This window comes from Ursus maritimus, unplaced genomic scaffold, assembly GCF_017311325.1.
Source record: "Ursus maritimus isolate PB19 unplaced genomic scaffold, ASM1731132v1 scaffold_6, whole genome shotgun sequence".
NCBI classification, from domain to species: domain Eukaryota; kingdom Metazoa; phylum Chordata; class Mammalia; order Carnivora; family Ursidae; genus Ursus; species Ursus maritimus.
This window is the reverse complement of record NW_024426774.1, coordinates 20,646,590-20,665,137: the sequence shown is the minus strand read 5'-3', so window position 1 is coordinate 20,665,137 and position 18,548 is coordinate 20,646,590. Positions and strand designations below refer to the sequence as shown.

The 18,548-nt window shown below is 44.6% G+C and overlaps 1 protein-coding gene and 1 non-coding gene across 2 annotated transcripts in view; one reads left to right on the top strand and one right to left on the bottom strand.

Annotated features, from left to right (window-relative positions):
- DPYSL5 (dihydropyrimidinase like 5) overlaps nt 1-18,548 on the bottom strand; it is a 94,249-nt gene that overhangs the window by 67,529 nt on the left and 8,172 nt on the right. The window lies entirely within an intron of this gene.
- Nucleotides 5,901-5,973, top strand: TRNAN-GUU. Its single transcript has one exon. It is a non-coding gene; the product is annotated as a tRNA-Asn (tRNA).

Sequence of the window (18,548 nt, the reverse complement as noted above, 5' to 3'; positions counted from 1 at the left end):
AAGGCAGGTGGGGGCTGAAAATGATCAGCTTCCCTCAGCTGGGGGGTGAGGCCACGAGCCTGACTGCATTCCAGCAGCCTGTTTAAGAGCAGCAAACAGCAGCAGATGGGGCAGCAAAGGGTCCGAGGGGTAAGAGAAGGAAACGGAGCGGGCGATGGGTAGAGCAGTGCCGGGAGCGCTGAACTTGGCTTTGCCCCTCTGGCCACATGACTAACTGCCCCACTCCCATCTTCTCAGCTGTAAAGTGGGTGTCAGCACCATCAACACCACATCGTCACCACCGAGCGCTCTATGTGACAGGCTCACACACAGTTTCAAAGAAATCTTCCAGCACCCCTGTGAGGCAGTTAGACAGGATTATCCCCGTATTACGGAAACTGGGTTGGAATCCATCCATAGTAGACTGGAGCGCCTTGACATTAGAGACTAGGCTTCATTTTATCTTTCTAAGGGCTTGGCACGCAGAGGGGCTCATTGAATGCTAGTTGAAGGAAGCGAGGCCTGGCCAGAAGAGATGGGGACGTGAAAAGCACTCTGCATGTACAAAGTGTTCACCACAGTAATGGGCTGTGAGCAATGGGAAGGAAGGCTTCTCCGAAGAGAGTTCCATGCTGGTTGTGAGGGTGTCCGGTGCAAGGCCTAGGGCAAAGGAACAAAGCTGGCATTGTCTGGGTTGGGAACCAAAAAAAAAAAAAAAAAAAAGGCAGAATAAGCAGGTAGAGGCTGGGAATGGCCGGCAGACGAACTGCCTCGGGACTGAGAGGCTAGACTGGGCTGAGCAAGTAGCCGGGGGAGCCAGGAGATGAGGCCTAGGAGTGCCGAGCCAGAGGCCCAGCCTTCTGAATGAGAGCCAATGAGCACAGGATGACCTGGCGCACTCCGAGCGGGATCGAGGCTGGTCAGGGGGTGGGCACATGATCTGGGGGCTGGTCCTTCTGCTTCTTTACCTGGCACAGGCTGCGTGGAGGCCGGGAGAACAGTGACGGTAGTAATCCAGGCATGAGGATGGTGTGAGTTCAACTGGTGGTGCCAACGGAATAGAAAAGGAAGGAGCAGGGCTGAGCAAGGACTGCATGCTGGTAGGTTCTCTGGAGGAAAGGGAAAACAGACTGGGGAAGACAGGAAGAATGGAAGCATGGGCAAGCCCAGCAGAGTGCTGGCGGGGACAGATGGAGACCAGCTGTCAGGGCATGCCTGGAGTTGATGGAAACCCAGTGAAGAAAGCCGATTTCAACTTCTCTTTCTAGGAACTCTTTAGAATAATCAGACGATGGCAACTGACCCAGTCACCCAAGGTAAGGAGATGGCAGGACCAGAGAGCTCACACCTACTAAATGCTGGTCAGTGCCAGGGGCCCTGAAGGCTCTTATCACTGTGACGCTTAATTGAAAGCACCTCACAATTGCCCTTGAAGATGACGGGCCGTCTCTACTTCACAGACGCTGACTAGTGGTAACTGACAGCCAAGGTCACACAGCTTCGTGGAAAGGACTGGGAGTAGAGGTAATTCTAAACACCACATAATACAAGGATCAAAAGGCCTGGACTGCGCTAATGGGCTAACATTCGATTTACTTCTTGTTGAACATTTAGGAGACGCTTCAGACAAAACACCGTACTCAAGCACTGTCTGTTGTACCTACTAAATCTATTTCTTATCCACCCTCTTTTCTTCAAACCGACCGCCTCAGTTCAGGCTTGTCATCTACCTGCATTAAGATATCACCATTACCTGGATACTTCTAACTGGCCTCCCAGCCTCCACTGTTAGCATATTGAGTTGGCAAAGATGCCAATCAGATCACAGAGGCAAGCTTGGCACCCACACTTGGCCCCCACGTTTGGAGTGGAAAGAGATGCATAAACAAAAATCTCAGTATGAGTGAAGAGAAGGGCTGTGTCAGTACCAGGAAGGGGGGCGGGGGAGAAGCACTTAACACTGACTGGGATAGAGGACGGCTTCTCAGAGAAAGTGCCTTTGAGAGGAGTCTTGACCGTTGCTTAGGAGTTCACTATGCGGGCGGGGGGCAAACCTGAGCATTCCAGACAGAAGCAGAGCAGTGTGGTCTAGCTGGGTGCTTTCCTGATGGCTGGTGTATTTGGTGAGCTGATGAGAGCCCAAGCCATTCAAGGCCTGGTGGGACGTGCTCAGAGCGTGGACCATAAGGCTTGCTGGTAGGTCAAGCGAAGATGTGACATCATTAGATTTGCATTTCACATAAAAATTCAAAGGGTAAAGTACTAGAAGAAAACATCGAAAAATATTTTTATAAATTTGGATGGGTTATGGCTTTTTAAGCATAATCTAAAGCCAAAAACCAGAAAAGAAAAGATTGGTGCAGGTGTGACTATATGACAATGAAAAACTGTAATATGTCAAAAGATGCAGCAAAAAACTTTGAATAAAGACAAAAACTGGTTATGACATGTTTGCAACATAAAACCAAGGATTAATATCTGTAATATGTAACAGTGTTTATAAATCTTAAGAGAAAGACAAGGGCTCCAGTGGAAAAAATCGGCAAAGGTCATAAACAGGCAACCTGTGGGAATGGAGAGGACATAAATAGCTAAGAAGCAAATGAAAAGATGTTTGTCTTTATTAATAATCAAAGAGATGCAAATGAAAACAATGAGATTACATTTCTCACCTATCATAATGGCACAGAAAAAGAGTACAATGCCCAGACAGAGAAAAGCAAGCATCCCATACACTGTTCATAGGGCTTCAAACTGATACAACCTCACCAAGAGGAAATCTACAAATCTATATGAAAACTGAAAATGTGGGTTTTACATCTAAGAATTTCTTCTAGGAAATAATCAGGCCATTGCACAAAACTGTATTATGAGGGTATTTTGTTGCAGTGTTGTTTATAATAGCAAACACTTTGAGAACAAGCTTAAGGTGTGTCAATGTGAGAACTGTTTAAACAAATAATGGTATATTCACACAAGAGAAGGCTATGCAACCACTGAAAAAGATCATGCAGATCTTCATTTTTTTTAAACGATTTTTAAATTTATTCATTCCAGAGAGAGCGAGCAAGCACGAGCAAGGGGGAGAGGCAGAAGCAGAGGGAGAAGCAGACTCCCTGCTGAGTTGGGAACCCGCCCTGGGGCTTGATCCCAGGATCTGGAGATCATGACCTGAGCTGACCTGAGCCAAAGGCAGACGCTTAACCATCTGAGCCCACCCAGGTGCCCCTCATGTAGATCTTTAAGTACTGACTGGGGATGTTATCCAGGATACAGTACTAAGTGAAGAAAGCAGATTACAGAACAGGACTCATGGTATGTGTATCTACGTCTGTATATATGTGAGATGTCATAGATAGCTGAATATATATGAATATGAAATCTCACTTATATAAACCTTTCATCTATATATGAAAACTCACTTACATATAAATGAGCTTTTTCCACAAAACACTGGAAAGGTTATTCGTTAAACTATTAACTGCAGTTGTCCCAGAGAAAAGAACTGCAAATTGCGGCAGGACTCAAATCTCTCTGCACTACCTGATTGTAAAAATATTTGTATGAGAAACCAGCTATGGAGTCGACAATCGCTCTGGTCAGGGGGGCGGGAGCAGCAGAGTACCCCAGAGCAGGCTCTCAGGAAGTCTGTGCCAGGGCAGGCAACTCACTAGCAAGTCAATATCCCTCGTACATTTATTTAACCACCATCAACGTGTTCATCTAATGGACTTAGTTCCTTCTCCCTTAACGTCTCACTGGCCCTTCCAACTGATCACATCTAAAACTGAGCTCATCACACTCCGTCTCCACTTGGCTCCTCTTCACGTGTCCCCCGGCTCAGTGAAAGACCGCACCCCCCGTGCCAGGACCAAGCCAGCAGCAAGGGCATCATTTTCTTTCTTTCTTTCTTCTTCTTCCTTTTTTTTTTTTTTTTTTTTGATTTTGTATATTTGAGAGAGAGAGAGAGAGAAAATGTGCGAGCAAGGGGAGCAGCACAGGGAGAGGAGGAGGGAGGGGGAAAGAATCTCAACCTGACAGGGGGCTCGATCCCAAGATGAGCTCATGACCTGAGCCGAAACCAAGAGTCGGACACTTAACCGACTGAGCCACCCAGGTGCCTCGCAAGGGCATCATTTTCAATGAGGAGGGTAAGTGATAGCTCCACAGGCGATAGCGTATGGCCCCCTTCCTATTTTTTGTTCACTGGCGCCCCAGACAAGGCAGTGTCTTCTCAAATGGCTGCATAAAGGAGCAGAGCACCTGCTTTACTACGGCCCATCTGGCTGCTGCCTTCCTTGAATGAATGGTTGGAGAGATGGAGCATGTGACTGATTGGGTTCAAAGGCTCTTCCTGGCGGTTGAGTCTGAAAATGTGGAGACACCGTCATTCACTTAAACAAAAAGAGGTACATGAGCCCTTTCTTGGAGCCCTTGCTAGGCAGGGAGCACCTGCTGAGTAACTGCCAACAAAAGAGATGAAGTCAACGTCTCTTGAAACAAGTAAATGGGAGTAAATGGTTGTCTGCTCACTTAATTCATCCCGAATGCCAGCATTTCCTTTTTTTCTTGTTTACCTGCCTCTGCTAGAAGAGAGGTGGGGTTGGAACTGATGACAGACACCAATTACTTTTATAAATACAGTTTATTCCCCTCTACTTTTCAGAGGAGCTGGCCAGATTCCCTTGGTTCCCAGTCCCTGGCAGCCTCCTCCCCACCTCCAGCCCAGGCCAAGGACCTAGCCCTGAAGGCAAATCTGAAGACTCGAGTCCAACATGCTGAAGCTCGAGGTCAGGACACCTGGCTCTGGACAGGCCCTGACTGTGCTCCAGATCTTCCGCGGCTGAGGGTCAGACCCCAGACTTCACATTGGGTACTGATTCCCTGTGCCCACACCTTGTTTGGTAAAGGGGCTACTACCTCATTGCCAGGAGGCTGGCACACCCTTTCTGGTTGTTGCCTATCACCTTCTCCAGGGAGTGGAGGCCTGCCCATCCACATCTGAGGCCTCTCCACCTGCTGGCACACTCTGCTGACCCCAAATGCCTCCTCTTACCCACACTCCTGTCACTGGATTACTCGGCTACATAAGTATGTCCAAACCTTTTGAAATGTACATTGAAAATCCTTGTGTCTACTGTATGTAAATTGCACCCCAACAAAGCTGACTTAAAAACAAACAAAAATGGGTACCTAGCTGGCTCAGTCCATGGGGCATGTGACTCTTGATCTGGGAGTCATGAGTTCAAGCCCTACACTGGGCATAGAGCTTACTTAAAACAAAACAAAACAAAAACAAAAACAAAAAAACCCACAGAACACATCTAAAAGAGAATTGCTAAAGGGAGACCAGAAAAAAATGAGATAGAACTTAGTAGGAATTACATTTAGTGCTAAGCTTCCTGGCAGTCCAAGCAGAAGAGGAAATGGTTTGGGAAGGAAAAACTTTCTATTGCCAGATAAAAGGGAAGCCTGATTAACCCAGGAAAAGCCTTTTGAATCCCAAATAATTCACTGCTCCCCTCCATCCAACTGAACATTTAAGAGAAGGTATCCGTCAGAATGTTTTAGAGAAAGCGGGTCTGCCCTCTATGTAGATAATTCCAGAAGGAATTTACTGGATTACTTTTTAAGGAATAAGAAACATGCTGGATATATTTGACTGCAGTTTTGCAGGAGGTGCAGAAATATTCTCCAATGACCATTTTTAATATAGAGCAAACATCAATAAAAGGTTGAGGAAATACCACTAAATTTTTACTTTGTGATGACATTTCTATGGGGTGTTAAAGTACTATACTCCAACTACCAGTTTATCTTTGGTGCTCCAACCTATACTATAAAGAGAATGCAAATATGTCTTGTCCATCCTTTAACTAGTAATGGTAAGAAAGGTGTGTAAATGTTACTCCTCTAGGGACACCTGGCTGGCTCAGTCGGTAGAGCATGAGACTGTTGATCTTGCGGTTGTGAGTTCGAGTCCCATGTTAGGTATAGAGATTACTTAAAAATAAAACCTTCAAAAAAATATTACCCCTCTAGTGGGGCCACCACCACCTCAGCCACCACCTAAGTGCAATTCATGCTCTTTGATTTCCTTTTCCCTCAGCCTAGTGTTCCAAAATTGAGGAAAACATGTACAGGTGAGTTTAGGAGGTATACTACTTGGACACAAATGGCGTTGAATCACGAGCTCTCTTTCTATACTTCTGTTTACATCAAGGAAAACATCTCAGTGCGTGGGTGTGCATCTGCTAATACCTCGCTCTTGTCAATTTCCTTTCTTTAGCAAGGGGAAGAGCAAGGTCCGGTTTGCGACTGGAATTTAATAACATTGATTGGCTTTCATTGTATTTCTTTTTCTAGATATTTACTTCTGGCAAATATTCCCATTTACAGTGTTGATATGATGTTTCTCTTCAACATTTAAGCAAAAAAAGTGAGCTATTTAAAGAAAAATATTAAGGGGGGCACCTGGGTGGCACAGCGGTTAAGCGTCTGCCTTTGGCTCAGGGCGTGATCCTGGCGTGATGGGATCGAGCCCCACATCAGGCTCCTCCGCTGGGAGCCTGCTTCTTCCTCTCCCACTCCCCCTGCTTGTGTTCCCTCTCTCGCTGGCTGTCTCTATCTCTGTCGAATAAATAAATAAAATCTTTAAAAAAATAAAAAAAGAAAGAAAAATATTAAGCATCAGCTCGTAGATGGCATTATGAAAAATGGAAGGAAGCTATATGCAAACGACCCAGGTGAGGAGACAATGCTCTGGACCAGGGGTCACCAAACTTTTCCTGTAAAAGGCCAGAGAGTGAATGTTTTAGGCTTTGTGGGCTACGATCAGGATCTGTCCACCCAGGTGCTGGAGCTGAGCTGTCAGATGAGGTGGCCACCAGCCCTGTTTGGCTACTGAGCATGGCTAGTATGACTAAGGAACTGAAATTTTATTTTATTTATTTATTTTTAAGATTTTATTTATTTAGTTGACAGAGACAGCCAGCAAGAGAGGGAACACAAGCAGGGGGAGTGGGAGAGGAAGAAGCAGGCTCATAGCAGAGGAGCCTGATGTGGGGCTCGATTCCGTAACGCCAGGAGGAACTGAAATTTTAATTGTATTTATTTTTAAGTTGCTAAGGTACTACACAGTGCAGCTCCAGCCAATGATTAAGGAAGTGTTTATTCCATTCCAGGCTTAAAAGACAAACGTCAATGGAAAGATAACTCCCCCTCAACCTTCTTTTAACTTTCTCTGCCTCTACCAGCTCATCAAGAGTTGCCAATACATTACATTTTGATGGCAAGTCATTGTCGTTATAATCAGAAATAAAGCAGGGATGCCTTCTCTGACCACAATTATTAAACAGTGTTTGTAATTTCCTTAAAAAATGCAATAAGAAAATTAAATCCTCAAAATAAACATGAGAAAAAGGACATAAAATGTGTTATGATGGCATACCTAGAAAACCGAAGAAAATTGGTAAGGTAACAGATAATTAGATACTTAGATAAATGTAGTAAAATTAGTAGCTTTTTCCCCTACACTAGCAGCCAGCCAGCTAGAAATAGAAACAGGAAAAAAAAATGTGTTCACAATAGTGAAAAACACTGTGAAACACTTCAGCATAAACAGTAAAACACTTAGAAGGGTTCAGAAAAGGCAAATCTAAATATAAAGTATTTTCTCTATTTTGATAGATTTTGTTTAGTGGCTGCTCAGAACTGGGGTTGAGAATGGGAGTGACTGCAAATGAGCTTGAGTTTTCCTTTTGGGGTAATGGAAATTTTCTAAAATAAAATCACGTGATTAAATTACACAACTCCTTAAATATACTAATGATCAGTGAATTGTATAAAGTGGGTGAATTTTATTTTATGTAAATTACACCTCAATACAGCTTCACAGGGGCACCTGGGAGGCTCAGTCATTAAGCGTCTGCCTTTGGCTCAGGTCATGATTCTGGGGTCCTGGGATCGAGCCTCTGCATGGGCTCCCTGCTCAGTGGGTAGTCTGCATCTCCCTCTCCCGTTCCCCCTGCTTGTGCTCTCTGTCAAATAAATAAAATCTTAAAAAAAAAAATACAGCTTCACACACACGCACGCGTGCACACACAGACACAGAGCCAAGGAAGGCACAAATTCCTCTAGAGCTTCTCAAAGTGCATAAAATAGGATCTAAACAAAATGAAATAAATATATTCCTAGATGGGAAAAGCTAATATCAAAAAATGCCAATTCTCCCAAAATTAATATATAAATGTAATGCAATTCCTATTAGAGTTCTTAATGTATTTATTTTGAAATGGATAATAATGGAATTGGGAAGAGTCAAGAAAACTATGAAAAGGAATACTGTGGGGGTGGGGAAAGGACTGTCCTAGGAATATTAAAAGATGTTATATGCAATTACTATAATTAAAACTATAGTGTCAGCATATGATTAGACAAATAGATGAAAGGAGCAGAATAAGATGCTTGGTAGCAGATTTCAATTAAATCTAACAAAAGTGATACTTCAAGTCAGTGGAGATGAAATGATTTACTTAATAGATGGGGCTGGCATCACAGGCAATTTGTCTGGAAGAAAATTCAGTCAGTTCTCTACCTCACAGCATTTACCCAAATCCGTAATCCATCTGGAATTTATTTAAATGTAAAACCTAAAGCAATAAAAATATTAGAAGTAAGCTCAGGAAACGACATAGACAATTTAAGAGTGGGGGAGCCCTTTTAATTCAGTCTGGAAATCCAGAAGCCATAAAAGAAGGGTCACATCTCTGGCTTTATACACATTAAAAAATTTAGTGAAGTAAATGATATCAGAGAAATAGAAAAAGTCAATAGACAAACAATAACTATCCTGAGAAAACATATGCAGTGCATGTGACAGCAATGAACTCTAACAAATTGATAGGAAACATACAACCATGAGAAAGACGGGCTCAGGATACCACTAAGTGCTACAGAGAAGAGCAAATGGAAATGACCAACAACGTGTGAAAAGAGGTCCAACCTCCCCAGTGATCAAGAAGATGTAAATGAAAGGCACAAGGAGGTGTCACTCCACATCCATCAGACTGGCAACAATTCCAGGGAGACGGCTGACCTTGGCAGGACTGGTGGGGGCAGGGGGGAGAAGAGTGTGGGTTGGGAGTGGTTGCCAGGGTGTTGCTAATGAAATGCTAATGAAAACATGAATTATCCAACGCTTTTAGATAACAGTCTGAAAAGTTGTCTATTAAAATTTTAAAAAGCTCTCTGACTTGGCAATTCCACTCCCAGGACTCTATCCATAGGAACGGAAGCAAGAGAACACAAGGAGCCGGGTAGAGAGAGGCCCACAGCAGCAATGTGGGTAGGGCGACAAGCCACCAAAAACCTGGAAACAAACTGAATGCCCATCAATGGGGAACAGTACTATCTAAAGGAAAACTGTTCCTCTACCCACAACACTTCTTCTTTTTTTAAAAGATTTTATTTATTTATTTATTTATTTAGAGAGACCATGGTGGGGGGAGGGTCAGAGGGAGAGAGAGAATCTCAGGCACACTCTGCACTGAGCGTGGGGCTGAATGCGGGGCCGATCTCCCGACCTTGAGCCAAAACAAGAGTCGGATGCTCCACTGCCTGGGCCACCCAGCGCCCCCACCCAGCGCCCCCACTCATCGCACTTCTGATGCTAACCACTGGGAGTGAGTGCAGGCCCCCAGGCTGAGCGCTCCGTCCCACAAGACTGCTCCCCCCACCGCAGACGTCAGTCACATGGACCAGGTTGTCACCTGCACTTCTGATGACTTCTATAAATCAGGGGTTCCTGTGACCCCCTCCTCAATAATTTGCCAAAACAGCTCACAAAGCTCAGAGGAACACTTTACTTACTAAGACTGGAAACAAATCAGGAACACCCAACCGGAAGAGACGCATGGGGCCAGGTAAGGGCGGGGCACATGGAACTCTCATGGCCCCCCCAGGTGCACCGCCCACCCAGGACCTCGATGTGTTCACCAACCTGGGAGGTCTCCAAACGCATCTCTTTGGGGTTTTTATGGGGGTTCCATTACGAAGACATGATTGATTGAATCATTGGCCATTGGTGATTAACTCCATCTCCCGCCCTTCTCCCTCCCGGGAGGGGTAGGGGATGGGGGCTGAAAGTTCCAACCCCCTCATCACCTGGCTCGTTCCCGTGGCAACCAGCATGCAATCACCACCATCACCGGGAGAGTCACTTCATTAGCATAACTCAGGTTTGGGGAAGGGGGCTTATTATGAATAACAAAAGATGTTCCTCTCACCCCTGTCACTCAGGAAGCTACAAGGGTTTTAGGAGCGCCATGGCAGGAACTGGGGATGAAGACCAAATACAGATTTCCTATTATATCACAATATGGCATTAGGCATGCCTTAAATATCATGCAACTCTTAAAAAGTCAGATCTATACCAATTGCCTTAAAGCTTCTTCCAGGGGTGGGGCGCCTGGGTGGCTTGGTGGGTTAAGCATCCGACTCTTGGTTTCGGCTCTTGGTTCCAGCTCAGGTCATGATCTCAGGGTCGTAGGACTGAGCCCATGTGGGCTCAAGAGTCTGCTCGTCCCCTCTGCCCCCACCCCACTGCCGCTCTCTCTCTCTCAAATAAATAAATAAGATCTAAACAAAACAAAACCAAAAACCTTCTTCCAGGGGTGTGTGGCTGACTCAGTCAGTAAAGCACGTGACTCTGACCTTAGGGTTGTTAAGTTCAAGCCCCATGTTGGGTGTAGAGATTATTTCAAAATAAAATCCTTAAAAAAAAAAAAAGCTTCTTCTGAGTTGTAATGATAAGAAAGACAAGTCGTAGAGATAATATATTTTACCAAACTGGAACTCCAATACCCGTATGCATAACACACACACACAGACATAATAGGATCCCATTCTGGTAAAATGTACAAGGACAAAAAATATCTTGGTATCTTATTTATACACAATAATGTGTAAGGAGCAAAATATGGGTGAAAACACCCCTGTTTGTTTATACCAATTAGCAGAAGGTGAGGAGGTGGCATTTAGTTGAAGAGGATGGAAAAGAGAGGGGGGAGAGTCTATTTAAAAAAAAAGAAAGAAAAAATGCCAACAATTAAAACAGGATGGATGTGTGTGTGTGTATGTGTGACGAAGATGGTGAAAATGGCCACCAAAATGTGAATGGTGGCTGTCTTAAGGTGGTGGGACTTCAGGTGACTTTTACTTTATTTCATTTACATTTAATAATTGTTTAAATTTTTCACAGTGAATATGTATTATTTATAAAACCAGGGGGAGAGGAAAGCAATCAAATCATCATCACTGAAGCGAAACCTACCTATCTGACCTCTAAGGCCGGTCAAAGGTACCGAGCCCCTGTTCCATGCCCTGCACTGTACCAGACCTGCTTCATTTCTAAGCCTCGCAGCCACACTGCACGGAACCGGCAATGGGGCTCAGAAAGGCCAGGCGGCTTGCGTGGCATCACACAGATTATCAGCAAGTCTGGAAGGCAAGATCCGCACCCAGATTTAACTCCCAGACGTTCTTTCCCGCCTCTGCACTGCACTCTCCCGGTGTGGGCTCTGCGGGGCACCGGGCATTTACCCTCAGTCTGGCCAAACCATGTGTCCTTCCGCCCCCCGCTGTCCCTCACTGTCCTCGACATGGGCACCACAGAATCTCTGCCCCGAGAGTCTCAAGTCTACCTCCGTGTTAGCATTTCAGCCTGGGACTGCTGGAGGGGTGAGGACTGGGCATCACGGGTAGGTATCTCCGTGTGAACAACTGGGTTCCTACCGGGCACAGGGTCCTGTCAATATTCACTACTACTTAAGAGTTGAAAAAACAAACAGAGAAGTCCTGAGCTATGTTTTCCCAAGCTTTCGATGTTCTCTTCACCCACAGGGTCTTTCGCATGGGCCATACTCATTACTTTAAATTCTTTTTTTCTTTTTTTTTTTAAGTAGGTTCCACACCAGACACAGGGCTTGAACTCACGGTTCTGAGATCAGGAGTCATGTGCGCTACCAACTGAGCCAGCCGGGCACCCCAACCTTAAATTCTTCTACAAGAAAATACGCGGATTACTCCAAGCTCACCATAAACTTAAAAAGAAAAACATAAACCTATTTACACATTTTAGCTGAGAACAGAGGATTCCACAACTGGGAGGAAAGGGCGCATTTTCTGTGCTATTTACTGGCTATTTGGAGCATGAAAGACATGCACAAAAGGTGGGCAAAGAAAGAGGAACGAGAGAAGGCATTTTAACACAACCTTAAGAGGAGAAAAAATTCACACGATTTTCTTACTTTAAACACACACACATTAAGCATAATATATTTTCAACCTTGTCATTATATTGTCATTGGTTTTCATTAGGAAAGAAAAATCACCGAGGGTGGTCTGGAGGCCAGGGAACTGGTCAGTCTGTGTAAACTCATGCAGATAAAGACAAGGCCTCATTTTCCTCCCTCTGGGCCCCCTCTTTGTCACTCCCCTGAGCACACAGACCCCCAGAGGGGAAGAGCTGGGAAGGGACAGAAGTGTGGGGGTAGGGATGTGCTCAGTTGCCTCTAACGACCTTCAGTCTGCCCCTCCCCCCCCCACCAGCCAAGCACATCCCCTCCACCTCCTTGGCCCCATCCTGTAGCTTCACACCCAACCCTCTGCCCAAATGTCCTCTTCCCCAAATTCTGCCCTAACACCTTGTCGGAAAAGGCCTTTGATGTATCCTCAGGGCCGTATCATTCTCTCAGCCCGAGGGCGACATTAGCTATCCCCTGCCACTTCACAGACAGAACACAATCTGCAAGGCCGGGCCTCCCTCCACCTTTTTCTTCCCACAGTGCTTAGGATGGTGCCTGGTGAGCGGCAGATGCACAGAGAAAGTTAATCACCTTTCCCTTTAAGCATCTACTCAAATAATCCAACTTTTGGATTTTTATCTGCTCTAGATAGGAAGATCTAGATGCTGTCGGAATTATCTAGGCCTGCTCTTTCAGAGCAGGGCCCAAAGAGAATGGCATGAGTGAGCCTCAGGGCCCACAGGGCCCCTCTTCCTGGAGTACTTTGGTGGGCTGAACATTTTAACGGCATGTATTTTCCAAAATTCTTTATAACTTCACGTCAACACAAAAGAAGGGTATATTGTGAATTAGAGTGGACACACGGTATTCATTTTTTTTTAAGATTAAAAAAATGAACGGTCACAAAAAGCCATACATGACTCCATTCATATGAAACATCTGGAACAGGCACAATCTATAGAAAGCGGATTAGTGGTTGCCAGGAGCTGGGGGTGGGAGGGAATGGGGAGTGACTGCTAATGGGTAAGGGGTTTCTTTCTGGGGTGATGAAAATGTTCTACGGTTAGAGCATGGTGATGGTTATACAGCTCTATGAATATACTAAAAGCCATGTATTGTATCCTTTCCAGGGGTGAACTTTATGGCATGTAAATTATACCTCAATAAAGCTGTCAATATGGCTTCAAAGATTTCAAACTTGCATCAGGGTGCTGCAGGCTAAGCCCACAGGGCAAGCTTCAAGAAACAGTAATAGGGGAGAATGGAAATTCCAGGCTGGTCTGCAAGTCAAGAAACAGGTGCCCAGGAGGGCAGCTAGAGTACAGGTGTCAAGAAATGTCCCCACTGCTCCTGGTCAGCAGCTGGAACTGAACCAGTGTCAACCGAGGAAGGTACCAAAGGCACAGAGCCAGGTCCTGGGGGCCAATCTGTAGTCCACGTCAGAGCTGTGCCACTGGTGTAAAGGGGGATGTGGGTTTCCAGAGCTGAGAACCAAGGGCAATGCAGGTGGCTAGTTCGGTGTGCATGTAAAGGGACATTCAGGTGACATGCAGGAACCTGCCTCGAGCTCCCTCAGATTGTTGACAGAATTCATTTCCTTATGGTTGTAGGCTTTCAACTAAAGGCCACTCTGCGCTCCAAGAGGCCACCCAATGTCTCGCCAAGTGGGCTTCCCCAACACAGACACTTACTTCACAAGAGAGCAAGGACAGTCTCCAGAGCAAGTATGCTAGCAAGACAGGGTCTTGTATATTAACCAGGCATGGGAATGACATCGTCACCTTTGCCATCTTCTATTGGTTAAAAGCAAACCATAAGAAGAGATTACACAAAGGTATGGACACCAGGAGTTGGGGATCCTGGCAAGGGACACACCAAAAGTCTGTCTTCACAGTCCTTACAGAGAAAACGTGCCCACAAGTAACCAAAATGTTAAGCAGAATGGAATGAATTCTATAGGATGATCAAGAAGGCTTCTTTACCTGTCATTTCTCTGCACTGAAATAGCTCATTGGAAGTTAAACTGCCCTGGAGGTTCCTCCTCTGTGAAATGATGAAATGCTGTCGAAGGTTCTTCTTAGCCCCCATGTCCTATGATGCCACCTGGCCCACTGTAGGTGTTCAATAGCACCTGTTCCATAAAGGAAAGGATGAAGGAATGAGCACTCGCACACATTATGGTGGGAGGTTCATGGGGCCCAGTTAGTGCTTCTCATCTTCTGTGTCCCAAGATTTACACCAAATTTTCCTGAATAAAAATGATGAAAAGGGGAAATATTAGAATGCTGTGTGTTAACTGCAGGAATGGGTCATCCTCACTTGCTGGTCCCAGCAGCTTTCTTTTTTGCATGGGTTACACATTCTATCTCTTCAGTGGCTCAAAAGCCCTACTCTGCATGTTTGTGTCTTATTTTGGGGGGTCCTCCACATGGGGGCCCATTTGAGAACAGAAGCCATGAGCATGGGGCCAAGAACTAAACCCTTCTCAAGTTTTTGTGAGTCCCTAACAGGGTAAGTCAGAGCCAGTGAAGGCTGCCAAATTATTGTTGTTATTGTTTGAACAGGTAAAAAATATATATGACAAACATTTAAGACCATATAAATAGTCCCCTCCCCTAGAGATCAGCACCATCATAGTTTCTTTGCATGGACAATCTATGCATATTTAAGCATCTATGTATCTATTTTGTATTGCACAAAGAGCAGCATGCATTAAATATTGCTCTGCCTGCCTTCTTTCCATTGTGATATAAATTGGAGGTTGTTGTATATCAGAACAGAAACATCTGCCTTGTTTTCTTTTCTTTTTTTTTTTTTTTAAAGATTTTATTTATTTATTCAACAGAGATAGAGACAGCCAGCGAGAGAGGGAACACAAGCAGGGGGAGTGGGAGAGGAAGAAGCAGGCTCATAGCAGAAGAGCCTGATGTGGGGCTCGATCCCAGATCGCCGGGATCACGCCCTGAGCCGAAGGCAGACGCTTAACCGCTGTGCCACCCAGGCGCCCCATGCCTTGTTTTCTTAATGGCTGTATAATATTTCTTTGCAAGGATGTATCAGAATGTATTTAACTAGCTCTCCAATGATGGGAATTTAGATTCGGTCTAATTTTTCGCTAGTATAAATAATGCCGCAATAATAACCCTTTGTATTTCTCATCGTGCACGTATGCATGCAGATCTTTAGGATAAATTCCTAGAAGTGGTCTTGCTGGGTGAAAGGGTGTGTGCCGTTTTCATTCTGATAGTGCCCAATCGCAGCCTGCAGGTTTCAGGGGTACGACATCGTGACACACTCCCGGCAGAGACACAGTATGGCTGTCACAGAACATCAAAGCTGTCGGTTAGCATCTATAGCACCTACTCTCCATTTCCTCACTGGACAGAGGGAACGAAACCATTTGGACTGAATTTCATGTGTGGTCTCTATTACCTCTGCACCAATGATCATCTCGTCCAGCCCGTTCATTTGACAATCACAGAGCTTTGAGCATACTTTCACATACCTTTACGTATCTCCAAGTACCGAAGTTATCACCTAGAGACTTCCATTAGCTCTGCTTACTGTGCTCGGCCCGCACGCACCCACCAGGCTCCACGCATGAATGCCGTTAGTCCTCTTCACAGACAAACATTCTTGTAAATCACGAGAAAATCGAGGCTTGGGGAGACTGACTCTTGCCAGAGGTTTCTCACCCCTAGAAAGTAGCAGAGTCGGGATTCAAACCCATCTCTCTCCCATGGGCAAGCTCCTCCCCGGAAATTGCTCTGAGCCTCGCAGGCACTCAGGAAATAACGCGAGAAGAGGTTCCAGCTTATCGCAAATAACAGCTCCGCGCGAGTACTGTTACCGCGTGGTTAGTAAACCTCTCACCTGTCAGGCTTCTCCAACATTCATTTCCGGTTCCTGGCTATTTGCGTTCTACTCCCAAATATTTACGATTTAACCAAGTACGGAGTGCTCCCGATAACTTCATGATCCCTCCACTACGTGGAGACCATGTCCTGTCTTTCACGATGGCCAACTTTGGGTGCTCTTTGCTATTAAGAAACTGCACAGTTTTACAGAATTTATTGATAAAAATCGGCTTTACTCGGGGTCCTTTGCCCTCCAAATTATTACCACAGCCCTGTTTTTAATGACCGATCATCTCAAACCATTTTATGCCTACATTTACACAAATTCTTTGATGACCAACTTGCTAACTAAGACTGTTTAGAAAGCAATCAGGGGGGCGCCTGGGTGGCACAGTGGTTGAGCGTCTGCCTTCAGCTCAGGGCATGATCCTGGCGTTATGGGATCGAGCCCCACATCAGGCTCCCCCACTATGAGCCTGCTTCTTCCTCTCCCACTCCCCCTGCTTGTGTTCCCTCTCTCGGGGGCTCTTCCTATTTCTGTCAAATAAATAAATAAATAAAAGCTTAAAAAAAAAAAGCAATCAGGGAACTTTGTGAAGTTGGTCCTTAAATCAAGAAATTAACATACATTTGTGCATTTGTCTTTACGTACAAACTACCAGGTACTATGATTGAAATTGTATTATGATTAAAAACGCACACCGAAAACTCTTTAAGGGAACCTCAATTCTCACAAACGTATCAGCTGGGTGATAAAATCATGTATGTGATTTCACAAAGATGTGAACGGTATTTAAAATAATAGAAAAGAATTGGACATAATCTAAAAGTTCATCAATAAGTAAATGCTTAAATGGTATATGGGGTGCCTGGGTGGCTCAGTCGTTAAGCTTCTGCCTTCCACTCAGGTCTTGATCCCAGGGTCCTGCTCACTGGGGAGCCTGCTTCTCCCTCTCCCTCTGCCCCTCCCTCCACTTGTGCACGCGCACTCGTTCTCTCTCTGTCAAATAAATAAGATCTTTAAAAATATATCTAATAGTGTACCTTCTAATAGAATGGCAGGCAGCCATTTAAAAGTTTACATTTCTAAATTAGGTAGAGACATAAAAAAAGTTTTTTTTTAATGTCAAGTGAAAAAACAGAATACGAACCGGTATCCATGTTGTGGTTACAACTCAGTAAAAATTATGTGAGCATATGGAAAAGGTTTGACAGAACAAGCGATCATTACATTAGCTTTACTAGCAAAACGGTCTAGAGGTATTTATAATTGATTAAATATTAGAATATTATACATTTTATTTATTTATTTATTTTTAAGATTTTAGTTATTTATTTGAGAGAGCATGAGCGGAGGGAGAGGCAGTCTGGAGAGGTAGAAGCAGGCTCCCCGCTTCCCCATGTGGGGCTCGATTCCAAGACCCCAGGATCATGACCTGAGTGGAAAGCAGATGCTTAACCGACTGAGCCATCCAGGCTCCCCGGAATATTATACATTTTAAAGTACAAATTGAATCTTGTATTATATCTAAGTGCTTAAAGGACTCGGAGTCCAAGCAGTAAACCTAGGTTTTAAAGCCACGATAAATCTTGCCTCGCTCACTTGATTGTATGAGGACGGATACAAACATTGCCGGCCACGTGACAGGAAAAAAGTCTTTCTCAGGAACCTGGGCTCTGAATGGGTCCCTTAAGGAAAAACCTGCAGAATTAGGAATTCGTGACTGTCTTGTCGTGCTCCCTTGGTGGCCCGTGTTTCATTACCATCATCCCGTAATCACGCCTAAACTGCTGTCCGTGATCTACACTGGCCATGTTTACCGCTGCCATCTCTCATAGAACAACAAAGACCAGCCATGGCGATGAGATGGGTCTGCCTTATAGCCACAATTTGAACGCTACTGCTCTATCTTTGTGCCTCATCTCTATTGGTTTTCAATAGTTGCAGAGGCTTTTTTCCATTATAATCCAGTTGTAAAAATCATGTCCATTTTAAATCTTTTTAGAAACCTGCAAAAAAAAAAGGGAGGGTATACACTATAATTCTAATTCTCAAATAAGAAATCTGAACTCTGTGATTCCAAGCTGCCACCCTTTGAGGGATTTTTGTAAGCCACAGACGCGACACAATTCAAAATTGCTATTTGACCCAATACAAGAAACGCAAAATAGTTAAAAAAATCACTGGTTAATCTTGTTCAAGGCTGATAGGACATCTCTGGAATGATCCTTGGACCCATGCTACAATTATAATCTGATTCTCATCTTTTCCTTAAGGAACAGGAGTAAGGAAATTGCTGTAGCAAGACTAAGGCTGAACCACAACCATTAGTTTAAAAATGTTCATTTCAGCTACTGTGGAATCAGACACAGCTTCAAGTTCTATTTTTTTGCTGAAGAATAAGAA